Raw genomic sequence first — 13830 nt, forward strand, 5'->3', positions numbered from 1 at the left:
CCCAGGAGGGGGAGGGGGTGGCCTGGGCCAGCCTCTAACGTGACTTCCGGGGCACGAGTGTAAAATCTTCAAAGTGTGGACAGCAGAAAGTCGTTTTGCCCGGCCCTCCACTCGGACCCAGGAAGCCTTGGGCCCCCACCGGGGTGCCAGGCCCGAAGCCAGCTAAACCCACGACCCGGCTCTCCATCCGAACCCGGGTACCTTTTGCCCTGCTCTCCACTCGGACCCAGGGAGCCCTGGTCCCCCACCGGGGTGCCAGGCCCGAAGCCAGCTAAACCCACGACCCGGCTCTCCATCCGAACCCGGGTACCCACTCTTAAGCACCCCCCCCCCGGAATCTTCACAATCTAACACCAGGTGCTGTAAGCTTTTCATTAACGCATTGGCTACTGCCATCTGCTGTATATGGGCCGTACCGGCCACCGCTGCCTTTGCTTACGGCCATACCACCCTGAACACGCCCGATCTCGTCCGATCTCGGAAGCTAAGCAGGGTCGGGCCCGGTTAGTACTTGGATGGGAGACCGCCTGGGAATACCAGGTGCTGTAAGCATTTTCATGTCGGCATACTGAATGAGCAATGGTCATTCATGAATGGCCATGCTAAACACTAGATCTTTGTGCACCACTAAAACGTTTTGCCCCCCAAAGCGCATAGGCCACGCCTACATCATTAAACCCCACCCTCAATCCGACAGGCCCCGCTTTCAACCCGGTCACCCGCTCTTAACCACCCACCCAAGACGCCTTAAACCCAGCCGCGGGGGCACAGGGCCACCTCGGACTGTGAAAAAACGCATGTGCTGTTTTGCGGAGCTGCCCACGCCAAGTGTGTGCGTGCACGCGCGCCGTTAAGCGCTTGACCGGCGCGGCTAGAGGCTTTGCCGGCCGCTGTGGCAAGCGGGTAGAATTACTCGGGTCTCTCTTCATGACGAATAAGCCTTTCGCCTTTTACTAAAGACTTCCGTGGAGAGGGACGTTGATGAGTTATGGATATTTTTGGAAGGCCTTGCCCATTGGACAAGGCCAGCTCAGCTGTTGAAGAAAATGACATGGAGCACGGTGGTGCGCTCGGTTGTCTTGAGTGCAAATAGGTGTGAGCGCTTTAACTAATAGTATCGAAGGTTCTCAAAATGCGTCAAAGTCTTAATATCTACAAGCTCACATACTGCCACTGTGTCTTGTGTGTGTGTTTAAAGGGGAAATTTTAAGACTTGGTTGTTGGGTACCGCAAAGAGGCCATTGTTACGCCCACGTGGAGGGGACTAGTCGTTGACTGACCGGCAGGGCACTGGTGTGTGGATTGAGTGCTTTCCTCTATGGCCAGCATGTACAACTCATACTTACCTGGCAGGGGAGACACCATGATCATGAAGGTGGTTCACCCTCGGCGAGGCTCAGCCATTGCACCCCGTGCTTTGCTGACCCGGGCGAATTCCCCAAATGTGGGAATCTCGACTGCACCATTTTTGGTAGTGGGGGACTGCGTTCGCGCTCTCCCCTGATTAAGTGTTGAAAACATGCGGATAGTGCTGGAAAGGAGCCCTACCCTACCTGGAAAAACACCCAATGTGGCGTTTTGCCTGGCTCTCCACGCGGCCCCGGGGAGCCTTGTCACCCAGGAGGGGGAGGGGGTGGCCTGGGCCAGCCTCTAACGTGACTTCCGGGGCACGAGTGTAAAATCTTCAAAGTGTGGACAGCAGAAAGTCGTTTTGCCCGGCCCTCCACTCGGACCCAGGAAGCCTTGGGCCCCCACCGGGGTGCCAGGCCCGAAGCCAGCTAAACCCACGACCCGGCTCTCCATCCGAACCCGGGTACCTTTTGCCCTGCTCTCCACTCGGACCCAGGGAGCCCTGGTCCCCCACCGGGGTGCCAGGCCCGAAGCCAGCTAAACCCACGACCCGGCTCTCCATCCGAACCCGGGTACCCACTCTTAAGCACCCCCCCCCCGGAATCTTCACAATCTAACACCAGGTGCTGTAAGCTTTTCATTAACGCATTGGCTACTGCCATCTGCTGTATATGGGCCGTACCGGCCACCGCTGCCTTTGCTTACGGCCATACCACCCTGAACACGCCCGATCTCGTCCGATCTCGGAAGCTAAGCAGGGTCGGGCCCGGTTAGTACTTGGATGGGAGACCGCCTGGGAATACCAGGTGCTGTAAGCATTTTCATGTCGGCATACTGAATGAGCAATGGTCATTCATGAATGGCCATGCTAAACACTAGATCTTTGTGCACCACTAAAACGTTTTGCCCCCCAAAGCGCATAGGCCACGCCTACATCATTAAACCCCACCCTCAATCCGACAGGCCCCGCTTTCAACCCGGTCACCCGCTCTTAACCACCCACCCAAGACGCCTTAAACCCAGCCGCGGGGGCACAGGGCCACCTCGGACTGTGAAAAAACGCATGTGCTGTTTTGCGGAGCTGCCCACGCCAAGTGTGTGCGTGCACGCGCGCCGTTAAGCGCTTGACCGGCGCGGCTAGAGGCTTTGCCGGCCGCTGTGGCAAGCGGGTAGAATTACTCGGGTCTCTCTTCATGACGAATAAGCCTTTCGCCTTTTACTAAAGACTTCCGTGGAGAGGGACGTTGATGAGTTATGGATATTTTTGGAAGGCCTTGCCCATTGGACAAGGCCAGCTCAGCTGTTGAAGAAAATGACATGGAGCACGGTGGTGCGCTCGGTTGTCTTGAGTGCAAATAGGTGTGAGCGCTTTAACTAATAGTATCGAAGGTTCTCAAAATGCGTCAAAGTCTTAATATCTACAAGCTCACATACTGCCACTGTGTCTTGTGTGTGTGCTTAAAGGGGAAATTTTAAGACTTGGTTGTTGGGTACCGCAAAGAGGCCATTGTTACGCCCACGTGGAGGGGACTAGTCGTTGACTGACCGGCAGGGCACTGGTGTGTGGATTGAGTGCTTTCCTCTATGGCCAGCATGTACAACTCATACTTACCTGGCAGGGGAGACACCATGATCATGAAGGTGGTTCACCCTCGGCGAGGCTCAGCCATTGCACCCCGTGCTTTGCTGACCCGGGCGAATTCCCCAAATGTGGGAATCTCGACTGCACCATTTTTGGTAGTGGGGGACTGCGTTCGCGCTCTCCCCTGATTAAGTGTTGAAAACATGCGGATAGTGCTGGAAAGGAGCCCTACCCTACCTGGAAAAACACCCAATGTGGCGTTTTGCCTGGCTCTCCACGCGGCCCCGGGGAGCCTTGTCACCCAGGAGGGGGAGGGGGTGGCCTGGGCCAGCCTCTAACGTGACTTCCGGGGCACGAGTGTAAAATCTTCAAAGTGTGGACAGCAGAAAGTCGTTTTGCCCGGCCCTCCACTCGGACCCAGGAAGCCTTGGGCCCCCACCGGGGTGCCAGGCCCGAAGCCAGCTAAACCCACGACCCGGCTCTCCATCCGAACCCGGGTACCTTTTGCCCTGCTCTCCACTCGGACCCAGGGAGCCCTGGTCCCCCACCGGGGTGCCAGGCCCGAAGCCAGCTAAACCCACGACCCGGCTCTCCATCCGAACCCGGGTACCCACTCTTAAGCACCCCCCCCCCGGAATCTTCACAATCTAACACCAGGTGCTGTAAGCTTTTCATTAACGCATTGGCTACTGCCATCTGCTGTATATGGGCCGTACCGGCCACCGCTGCCTTTGCTTACGGCCATACCACCCTGAACACGCCCGATCTCGTCCGATCTCGGAAGCTAAGCAGGGTCGGGCCCGGTTAGTACTTGGATGGGAGACCGCCTGGGAATACCAGGTGCTGTAAGCATTTTCATGTCGGCATACTGAATGAGCAATGGTCATTCATGAATGGCCATGCTAAACACTAGATCTTTGTGCACCACTAAAACGTTTTGCCCCCCAAAGCGCAAGGCCACGCCTACATCATTAAACCCCCACCCTCATCCGACAGGCCCCGCTTTCAACCCGGTCACCCGCTCTTAACCACCCACCCCAAGACGCCTTAAACCCAGCCGCGGGGGCACAGGGCCACCTCGGACTGTGAAAAAACGCATGTGCTGTTTTGCGGAGCTGCCCACGCCAAGTGTGTGCGTGCACGCGCGCCGTTAAGCGCTTGACCGGGCGCGCGAGAGGCTTTGCCGGCCGCTGTGGCAAGCGGGTAGAATTACTCGGGTCTCTCTTCATGACGAATAAGCCTTTCGCCTTTTACTAAAGACTTCCGTGGAGAGGGGACGTTGATGAGTTATGGATATTTTTGGAAGGCCTTGCCCATTGGACAAGGGCCAGCTCAGCTGTTGAAGAAAATGACATGGAGCACGGTGGTGCGCTCGGTTGTCTTGAGTGCAAATAGGTGTGAGCGCTTTAACTAATAGTATCGAAGGTTCTCAAAATGCGTCAAAGTCTTAATATCTACAAGCTCACATACTGCCACTGTGTCTTGTGTGTGTGTTTAAAGGGGAAATTTTAAGACTTGGTGTTGGGTACCGCAAAGAGGCATTGTTACGCCCACGTGGAGGGGACTAGTCGTTGACTGACCGGCAGGGCACTGGTGTGTGGATTGAGTGCTTTCCTCTATGGCCAGCATGTACAACTCATACTTACCTGGCAGGGGAGACACCATGATCATGAAGGTGGTTCACCCTCGGCGAGGCTCAGCATTGCACCCCGTGCTTTGCTGACCCGGGCGAATTCCCCCAAATGTGGGAATCTCGACTGCACCATTTTTGGGTAGTGGGGGACTGCGTTCGCGCTCTCCCCTGATTAAGTGTTGAAAACATGCGGATAGTGCTGGAAAGGAGCCCTACCCTACCTGGAAAAACACCCAATGTGCGGTTTTGCCTGGCTCTCCACGCGGCCCCCGGGGAGCCTTGTCACCCAGGAGGGGGAGGGGGTGGCCTGGGCCAGCCTCTAACGTGACTTCCGGGGCACGAGTGTAATATCTTCAAAGTGTGGACAGCAGAAAGTCGTTTTGCCCGGCCCTCCACTCGGACCCAGGAAGCCTTGGGCCCCCACCGGGGTGCCAGGCCCGAAGCCAGCTAAACCCACGACCCGGCTCTCCATCCGAACCCGGGGAACCTTTTGCCCTGCTCTCCACTCGGACCCAGGGAGCCCTGGTCCCCCACCGGGGTGCCAGGCCCGAAGCCAGCTAAACCCACGACCCGGCTCTCCATCCGAACCCGGGTACCCACTCTTAAGCACCCCCCCCCCGGAATCTTCACAATCTAACACCAGGTGCTGTAAGCTTTTCATTAACGCATTGGCTACTGCCATCTGCTGTATATGGGCCGTACCGGCCACCGCTGCCTTTGCTTACGGCCATACCACCCTGAACACGCCCGATCTCGTCCGATCTCGGAAGCTAAGCAGGGTCGGGCCCGGTTAGTACTTGGATGGGAGACCGCCTGGGAATACCAGGTGCTGTAAGCATTTTCATGTCGGCATACTGAATGAGCAATGGTCTTCATGAATGGCCATGCTAAACACTAGATCTTTGTGCACCACTAAAACGTTTTGCCCCCAAAGCGCATAGGCCACGCCTACATCATTAAACCCCACCCTCAATCCGACAGGCCCCGCTTTCAACCCGGTCACCCGCTCTTAACCACCCACCCAAGACGCCTTAAACCCAGCGCGGGGGCACAGGGCCACCTCGGACTGTGAAAAAACGCATGTGCTGTTTTGCGGAGCTGCCCACGCCAAGTGTGTGCGTGCACGCGCGCCGTTAAGCGCTTGACCGGCGCGGCTAGAGGCTTTGCCGCCGCTGTGGCAAGCGGGGTAGAATTACTCGGGTCTCTCTTCATGACGAATAAGCCTTTCGCCTTTTACTAAAGACTTCCGTGGAGAGGGACGTTGATGAGTTATGGATATTTTTGGAAGGCCTTGCCCATTGGACAAGGCCAGCTCAGCTGTTGAAGAAAATGACATGGAGCAACGGTGGTGCGCTCGGTTGTCTTGAGTGCAATAGGTGTGAGCGCTTTAACTAATAGTATCGAAGGTTCTCAAAATGCGTCAAAGTCGTTATATCTACAAGCTCACATACTGCCACTGTGTCTGTGTGTGTGTGCTTAAGGGGGAAATTTTAAGACTTGGTTGTTGGGTACCGCAAAGAGGCCATTGTTACGCCCACGTGGAGGGGACTAGTCGTTGGACGACCGGCAGGGCACTGGTGTGTGGATTGAGTGCTTTCCTCTATGGCCAGCATGTACAACTCATACTTACCTGGCAGGGGAGGACACCATGATCATGAAGGTGGTTCACCCTCGGCGAGGCTCAGCCATTGCACCCCGTGCTTTGCTGACCCGGCGAATTCCCCAAATGTGGAATCTCGACTGCACCATTTTGGTAGTGGGGACTGCGTTCGCGCTCTCCCCCTGATTAAGTGTTGAAAACATGCGGATAGTGCTGGAAGGAGCCCTACCCTACCTGGAAAAACACCCAATGTGCGTTTTGCCCTGGCTCTCCACGCGGCCCCGGGGAGCCTTGTCACCCAGGAGGGGGGAGGGGTGGCCTGGGCCAGCCTCTAACGAGCTTCCCGGGGCACGAGTGTAAAATCTTCAAAGTGTGGACAGCAGAAAGTCGTTTTGCCCGGCCCTCCACTCGGACCCAGGAAGCCTTGGGCCCCCACCGGGGTGCCAGGCCCGAAGCCAGCTAAACCCACGACCCGGCTCTCCATCCGAACCCGGGTACCTTTTGCCCTGCTCTCCACTCGGACCCAGGGAGCCCTGGTCCCCCACCGGGGTGCCAGGCCCGAAGCCAGCTAAACCCACGACCCGGCTCTCCATCCGAACCCGGGTACCCACTCTTAAGCACCCCCCCCCGGAATCTTCACAATCTAACACCAGGTGCTGTAAGCTTTTCATTAACGCATTGGCTACTGCCATCTGCTGTATATGGGCCGTACCGGCCACCGCTGCCTTTGCTTACGGCCATACCACCCTGAACACGCCCGATCTCGTCCGATCTCGGAAGCTAAGCAGGGTCGGGCCCGGTTAGTACTTGGATGGGAGACCGCCTGGGAATACCAGGTGCTGTAAGCATTTTCATGTCGGCATACTGAATGAGCAATGGTCATTCATGAATGGCCATGCTAAACACTAGATCTTTGTGCACCACTAAAACGTTTTGCCCCCCAAAGCGCATAGGCCACGCCTACATCATTAAACCCCACCCTCAATCCGACAGGCCCCGCTTTCAACCCGGTCACCCGCTCTTAACCACCCACCCAAGACGCCTTAAACCCAGCCGCGGGGGCACAGGGCCACCTCGGACTGTGAAAAAACGCATGTGCTGTTTTGCGGAGCTGCCCACGCCAAGTGTGTGCGTGCACGCGCGCCGTTAAGCGCTTGACCGGCGCGGCTAGAGGCTTTGCCGGCCGCTGTGGCAAGCGGGTAGAATTACTCGGGTCTCTCTTCATGACGAATAAGCCTTTCGCCTTTTACTAAAGACTTCCGTGGAGAGGGACGTTGATGAGTTATGGATATTTTTGGAAGGCCTTGCCCATTGGACAAGGCCAGCTCAGCTGTTGAAGAAAATGACATGGAGCACGGTGGTGCGCTCGGTTGTCTTGAGTGCAAATAGGTGTGAGCGCTTTAACTAATAGTATCGAAGGTTCTCAAAATGCGTCAAAGTCTTAATATCTACAAGCTCACATACTGCCACTGTGTCTTGTGTGTGTGCTTAAAGGGGAAATTTTAAGACTTGGTTGTTGGGTACCGCAAAGAGGCCATTGTTACGCCCACGTGGAGGGGACTAGTCGTTGACTGACCGGCAGGGCACTGGTGTGTGGATTGAGTGCTTTCCTCTATGGCCAGCATGTACAACTCATACTTACCTGGCAGGGGAGACACCATGATCATGAAGGTGGTTCACCCTCGGCGAGGCTCAGCCATTGCACCCCGTGCTTTGCTGACCCGGGCGAATTCCCCAAATGTGGGAATCTCGACTGCACCATTTTTGGTAGTGGGGGACTGCGTTCGCGCTCTCCCCTGATTAAGTGTTGAAAACATGCGGATAGTGCTGGAAAGGAGCCCTACCCTACCTGGAAAAACACCCAATGTGGCGTTTTGCCTGGCTCTCCACGCGGCCCCGGGGAGCCTTGTCACCCAGGAGGGGGAGGGGGTGGCCTGGGCCAGCCTCTAACGTGACTTCCGGGGCACGAGTGTAAAATCTTCAAAGTGTGGACAGCAGAAAGTCGTTTTGCCCGGCCCTCCACTCGGACCCAGGAAGCCTTGGGCCCCCACCGGGGTGCCAGGCCCGAAGCCAGCTAAACCCACGACCCGGCTCTCCATCCGAACCCGGGTACCTTTTGCCCTTCTCTCCACTCGGACCCAGGGAGCCCTGGTCCCCCACCGGGGTGCCAGGCCCGAAGCCAGCTAAACCCACGACCCGGCTCTCCATCCGAACCCGGGTACCCACTCTTAAGCACCCCCCCCGGAATCTTCACAATCTAACACCAGGTGCTGTAAGCTTTTCATTAACGCATTGGCTACTGCCATCTGCTGTATATGGGCCGTACCGGCCACCGCTGCCTTTGCTTACGGCCATACCACCCTGAACACGCCCGATCTCGTCCGATCTCGGAAGCTAAGCAGGGTCGGGCCCGGTTAGTACTTGGATGGGAGACCGCCTGGGAATACCAGGTGCTGTAAGCATTTTCATGTCGGCATACTGAATGAGCAATGGTCATTCATGAATGGCCATGCTAAACACTAGATCTTTGTGCACCACTAAAACGTTTTGCCCCCCAAAGCGCATAGGCCACGCCTACATCATTAAACCCCACCCTCAATCCGACAGGCCCCGCTTTCAACCCGGACACCCGCTCTTAACCACCCACCCAAGACGCCTTAAACCCAGCCGCGGGGGCACAGGGCCACCTCGGACTGTGAAAAAACGCATGTGCTGTTTTGCGGAGCTGCCCACGCCAAGTGTGTGCGTGCACGCGCGCCGTTAAGCGCTTGACCGGCGCGGCTAGAGGCTTTGCCGGCCGCTGTGGCAAGCGGGTAGAATTACTCGGGTCTCTCTTCATGACGAATAAGCCTTTCGCCTTTTACTAAAGACTTCCGTGGAGAGGGACGTTGATGAGTTATGGATATTTTTGGAAGGCCTTGCCCATTGGACAAGGCCAGCTCAGCTGTTGAAGAAAATGACATGGAGCACGGTGGTGCGCTCGGTTGTCTTGAGTGCAAATAGGTGTGAGCGCTTTAACTAATAGTATCGAAGGTTCTCAAAATGCGTCAAAGTCTTAATATCTACAAGCTCACATACTGCCACTGTGTCTTGTGTGTGTGCTTAAAGGGGAAATTTTAAGACTTGGTTGTTGGGTACCGCAAAGAGGCCATTGTTACGCCCACGTGGAGGGGACTAGTCGTTGACTGACCGGCAGGGCACTGGTGTGTGGATTGAGTGCTTTCCTCTATGGCCAGCATGTACAACTCATACTTACCTGGCAGGGGAGACACCATGATCATGAAGGTGGTTCACCCTCGGCGAGGCTCAGCCATTGCACCCCGTGCTTTGCTGACCCGGGCGAATTCCCCAAATGTGGGAATCTCGACTGCACCATTTTTGGTAGTGGGGGACTGCGTTCGCGCTCTCCCCTGATTAAGTGTTGAAAACATGCGGATAGTGCTGGAAAGGAGCCCTACCCTACCTGGAAAAACACCCAATGTGGCGTTTTGCCTGGCTCTCCACGCGGCCCCGGGGAGCCTTGTCACCCAGGAGGGGGAGGGGGTGGCCTGGGCCAGCCTCTAACGTGACTTCCGGGGCACGAGTGTAAAATCTTCAAAGTGTGGACAGCAGAAAGTCGTTTTGCCCGGCCCTCCACTCGGACCCAGGAAGCCTTGGGCCCCCACCGGGGTGCCAGGCCCGAAGCCAGCTAAACCCACGACCCGGCTCTCCATCCGAACCCGGGTACCTTTTGCCCTGCTCTCCACTCGGACCCAGGGAGCCCTGGTCCCCCACCGGGGTGCCAGGCCCGAAGCCAGCTAAACCCACGACCCGGCTCTCCATCCGAACCCGGGTACCCACTCTTAAGCACCCCCCCCCCGGAATCTTCACAATCTAACACCAGGTGCTGTAAGCTTTTCATTAACGCATTGGCTACTGCCATCTGCTGTATATGGGCCGTACCGGCCACCGCTGCCTTTGCTTACGGCCATACCACCCTGAACACGCCCGATCTCGTCCGATCTCGGAAGCTAAGCAGGGTCGGGCCCGGTTAGTACTTGGATGGGAGACCGCCTGGGAATACCAGGTGCTGTAAGCATTTTCATGTCGGCATACTGAATGAGCAATGGTCATTCATGAATGGCCATGCTAAACACTAGATCTTTGTGCACCACTAAAACGTTTTGCCCCCCAAAGCGCATAGGCCACGCCTACATCATTAAACCCCACCCTCAATCCGACAGGCCCCGCTTTCAACCCGGTCACCCGCTCTTAACCACCCACCCAAGACGCCTTAAACCCAGCCGCGGGGGCACAGGGCCACCTCGGACTGTGAAAAAACGCATGTGCTGTTTTGCGGAGCTGCCCACGCCAAGTGTGTGCGTGCACGCGCGCCGTTAAGCGCTTGACCGGCGCGGCTAGAGGCTTTGCCGGCCGCTGTGGCAAGCGGGTAGAATTACTCGGGTCTCTCTTCATGACGAATAAGCCTTTCGCCTTTTACTAAAGACTTCCGTGGAGAGGGACGTTGATGAGTTATGGATATTTTTGGAAGGCCTTGCCCATTGGACAAGGCCAGCTCAGCTGTTGAAGAAAATGACATGGAGCACGGTGGTGCGCTCGGTTGTCTTGAGTGCAAATAGGTGTGAGCGCTTTAACTAATAGTATCGAAGGTTCTCAAAATGCGTCAAAGTCTTAATATCTACAAGCTCACATACTGCCACTGTGTCTTGTGTGTGTGTTTAAAGGGGACATTTTAAGACTTGGTTGTTGGGTACCGCAAAGAGGCCATTGTTACGCCCACGTGGAGGGGACTAGTCGTTGACTGACCGGCAGGGCACTGGTGTGTGGATTGAGTGCTTTCCTCTATGGCCAGCATGTACAACTCATACTTACCTGGCAGGGGAGACACCATGATCATGAAGGTGGTTCACCCTCGGCGAGGCTCAGCCATTGCACCCCGTGCTTTGCTGACCCGGGCGAATTCCCCAAATGTGGGAATCTCGACTGCACCATTTTTGGTAGTGGGGGACTGCGTTCGCGCTCTCCCCTGATTAAGTGTTGAAAACATGCGGATAGTGCTGGAAAGGAGCCCTACCCTACCTGGAAAAACACCCAATGTGGCGTTTTGCCTGGCTCTCCACGCGGCCCCGGGGAGCCTTGTCACCCAGGAGGGGGAGGGGGTGGCCTGGGCCAGCCTCTAACGTGACTTCCGGGGCACGAGTGTAAAATCTTCAAAGTGTGGACAGCAGAAAGTCGTTTTGCCCGGCCCTCCACTCGGACCCAGGAAGCCTTGGGCCCCCACCGGGGTGCCAGGCCCGAAGCCAGCTAAACCCACGACCCGGCTCTCCATCCGAACCCGGGTACCTTTTGCCCTGCTCTCCACTCGGACCCAGGGAGCCCTGGTCCCCCACCGGGGTGCCAGGCCCGAAGCCAGCTAAACCCACGACCCGGCTCTCCATCCGAACCCGGGTACCCACTCTTAAGCACCCCCCCCCCCCGGAATCTTCACAATCTAACACCAGGTGCTGTAAGCTTTTCATTAACGCATTGGCTACTGCCATCTGCTGTATATGGGCCGTACCGGCCACCGCTGCCTTTGCTTACGGCCATACCACCCTGAACACGCCCGATCTCGTCCGATCTCGGAAGCTAAGCAGGGTCGGGCCCGGTTAGTACTTGGATGGGAGACCGCCTGGGAATACCAGGTGCTGTAAGCATTTTCATGTCGGCATACTGAATGAGCAATGGTCATTCATGAATGGCCATGCTAAACACTAGATCTTTGTGCACCACTAAAACGTTTTGCCCCCCAAAGCGCATAGGCCACGCCTACATCATTAAACCCCACCCTCAATCCGACAGGCCCCGCTTTCAACCCGGTCACCCGCTCTTAACCACCCACCCAAGACGCCTTAAACCCAGCCGCGGGGGCACAGGGCCACCTCGGACTGTGAAAAAACGCATGTGCTGTTTTGCGGAGCTGCCCACGCCAAGTGTGTGCGTGCACGCGCGCCGTTAAGCGCTTGACCGGCGCGGCTAGAGGCTTTGCCGGCCGCTGTGGCAAGCGGGTAGAATTACTCGGGTCTCTCTTCATGACGAATAAGCCTTTCGCCTTTTACTAAAGACTTCCGTGGAGAGGGACGTTGATGAGTTATGGATATTTTTGGAAGGCCTTGCCCATTGGACAAGGCCAGCTCAGCTGTTGAAGAAAATGACATGGAGCACGGTGGTGCGCTCGGTTGTCTTGAGTGCAAATAGGTGTGAGCGCTTTAACTAATAGTATCGAAGGTTCTCAAAATGCGTCAAAGTCTTAATATCTACAAGCTCACATACTGCCACTGTGTCTTGTGTGTGTGCTTAAAGGGGAAATTTTAAGACTTGGTTGTTGGGTACCGCAAAGAGGCCATTGTTACGCCCACGTGGAGGGGACTAGTCGTTGACTGACCGGCAGGGCACTGGTGTGTGGATTGAGTGCTTTCCTCTATGGCCAGCATGTACAACTCATACTTACCTGGCAGGGGAGACACCATGATCATGAAGGTGGTTCACCCTCGGCGAGGCTCAGCCATTGCACCCCGTGCTTTGCTGACCCGGGCGAATTCCCCAAATGTGGGAATCTCGACTGCACCATTTTTGGTAGTGGGGGACTGCGTTCGCGCTCTCCCCTGATTAAGTGTTGAAAACATGCGGATAGTGCTGGAAAGGAGCCCTACCCTACCTGGAAAAACACCCAATGTGGCGTTTTGCCTGGCTCTCCACGCGGCCCCGGGGAGCCTTGTCACCCAGGAGGGGGAGGGGGTGGCCTGGGCCAGCCTCTAACGTGACTTCCGGGGCACGAGTGTAAAATCTTCAAAGTGTGGACAGCAGAAAGTCGTTTTGCCCGGCCCTCCACTCGGACCCAGGAAGCCTTGGGCCCCCACCGGGGTGCCAGGCCCGAAGCCAGCTAAACCCACGACCCGGCTCTCCATCCGAACCCGGGTACCTTTTGCCCTGCTCTCCACTCGGACCCAGGGAGCCCTGGTCCCCCACCGGGGTGCCAGGCCCGAAGCCAGCTAAACCCACGACCCGGCTCTCCATCAGAACCTGGGTACCCACTCTTAAGCACCCCCCCCGGAATCTTCACAATCTAACACCAGGTGCTGTAAGCTTTTCATTAACGCATTGGCTACTGCCATCTGCTGTATATGGGCCGTACCGGCCACCGCTGCCTTTGCTTACGGCCATACCACCCTGAACACGCCCGATCTCGTCCGATCTCGGAAGCTAAGCAGGGTCGGGCCCGGTTAGTACTTGGATGGGAGACCGCCTGGGAATACCAGGTGCTGTAAGCATTTTCATGTCGGCATACTGAATGAGCAATGGTCATTCATGAATGGCCATGCTAAACACTAGATCTTTGTGCACCACTAAAACGTTTTGCCCCCCAAAGCGCATAGGCCACGCCTACATCATTAAACCCCACCCTCAATCCGACAGGCCCCGCTTTCAACCCGGACACCCGCTCTTAACCACCCACCCAAGACGCCTTAAACCCAGCCGCGGGGGCACAGGGCCACCTCGGACTGTGAAAAAACGCATGTGCTGTTTTGCGGAGCTGCCCACGCCAAGTGTGTGCGTGCACGCGCGCCGTTAAGCTCTTGACCGGCGCGGCTAGAGGCTTTGCCGGCCGCTGTGGCAAGTGGGTAG

Source organism: Electrona antarctica (assembly GCF_951216825.1).
Source record: "Electrona antarctica genome assembly, chromosome: 16".
In the NCBI taxonomy this organism is placed as follows: domain Eukaryota; kingdom Metazoa; phylum Chordata; class Actinopteri; order Myctophiformes; family Myctophidae; genus Electrona; species Electrona antarctica.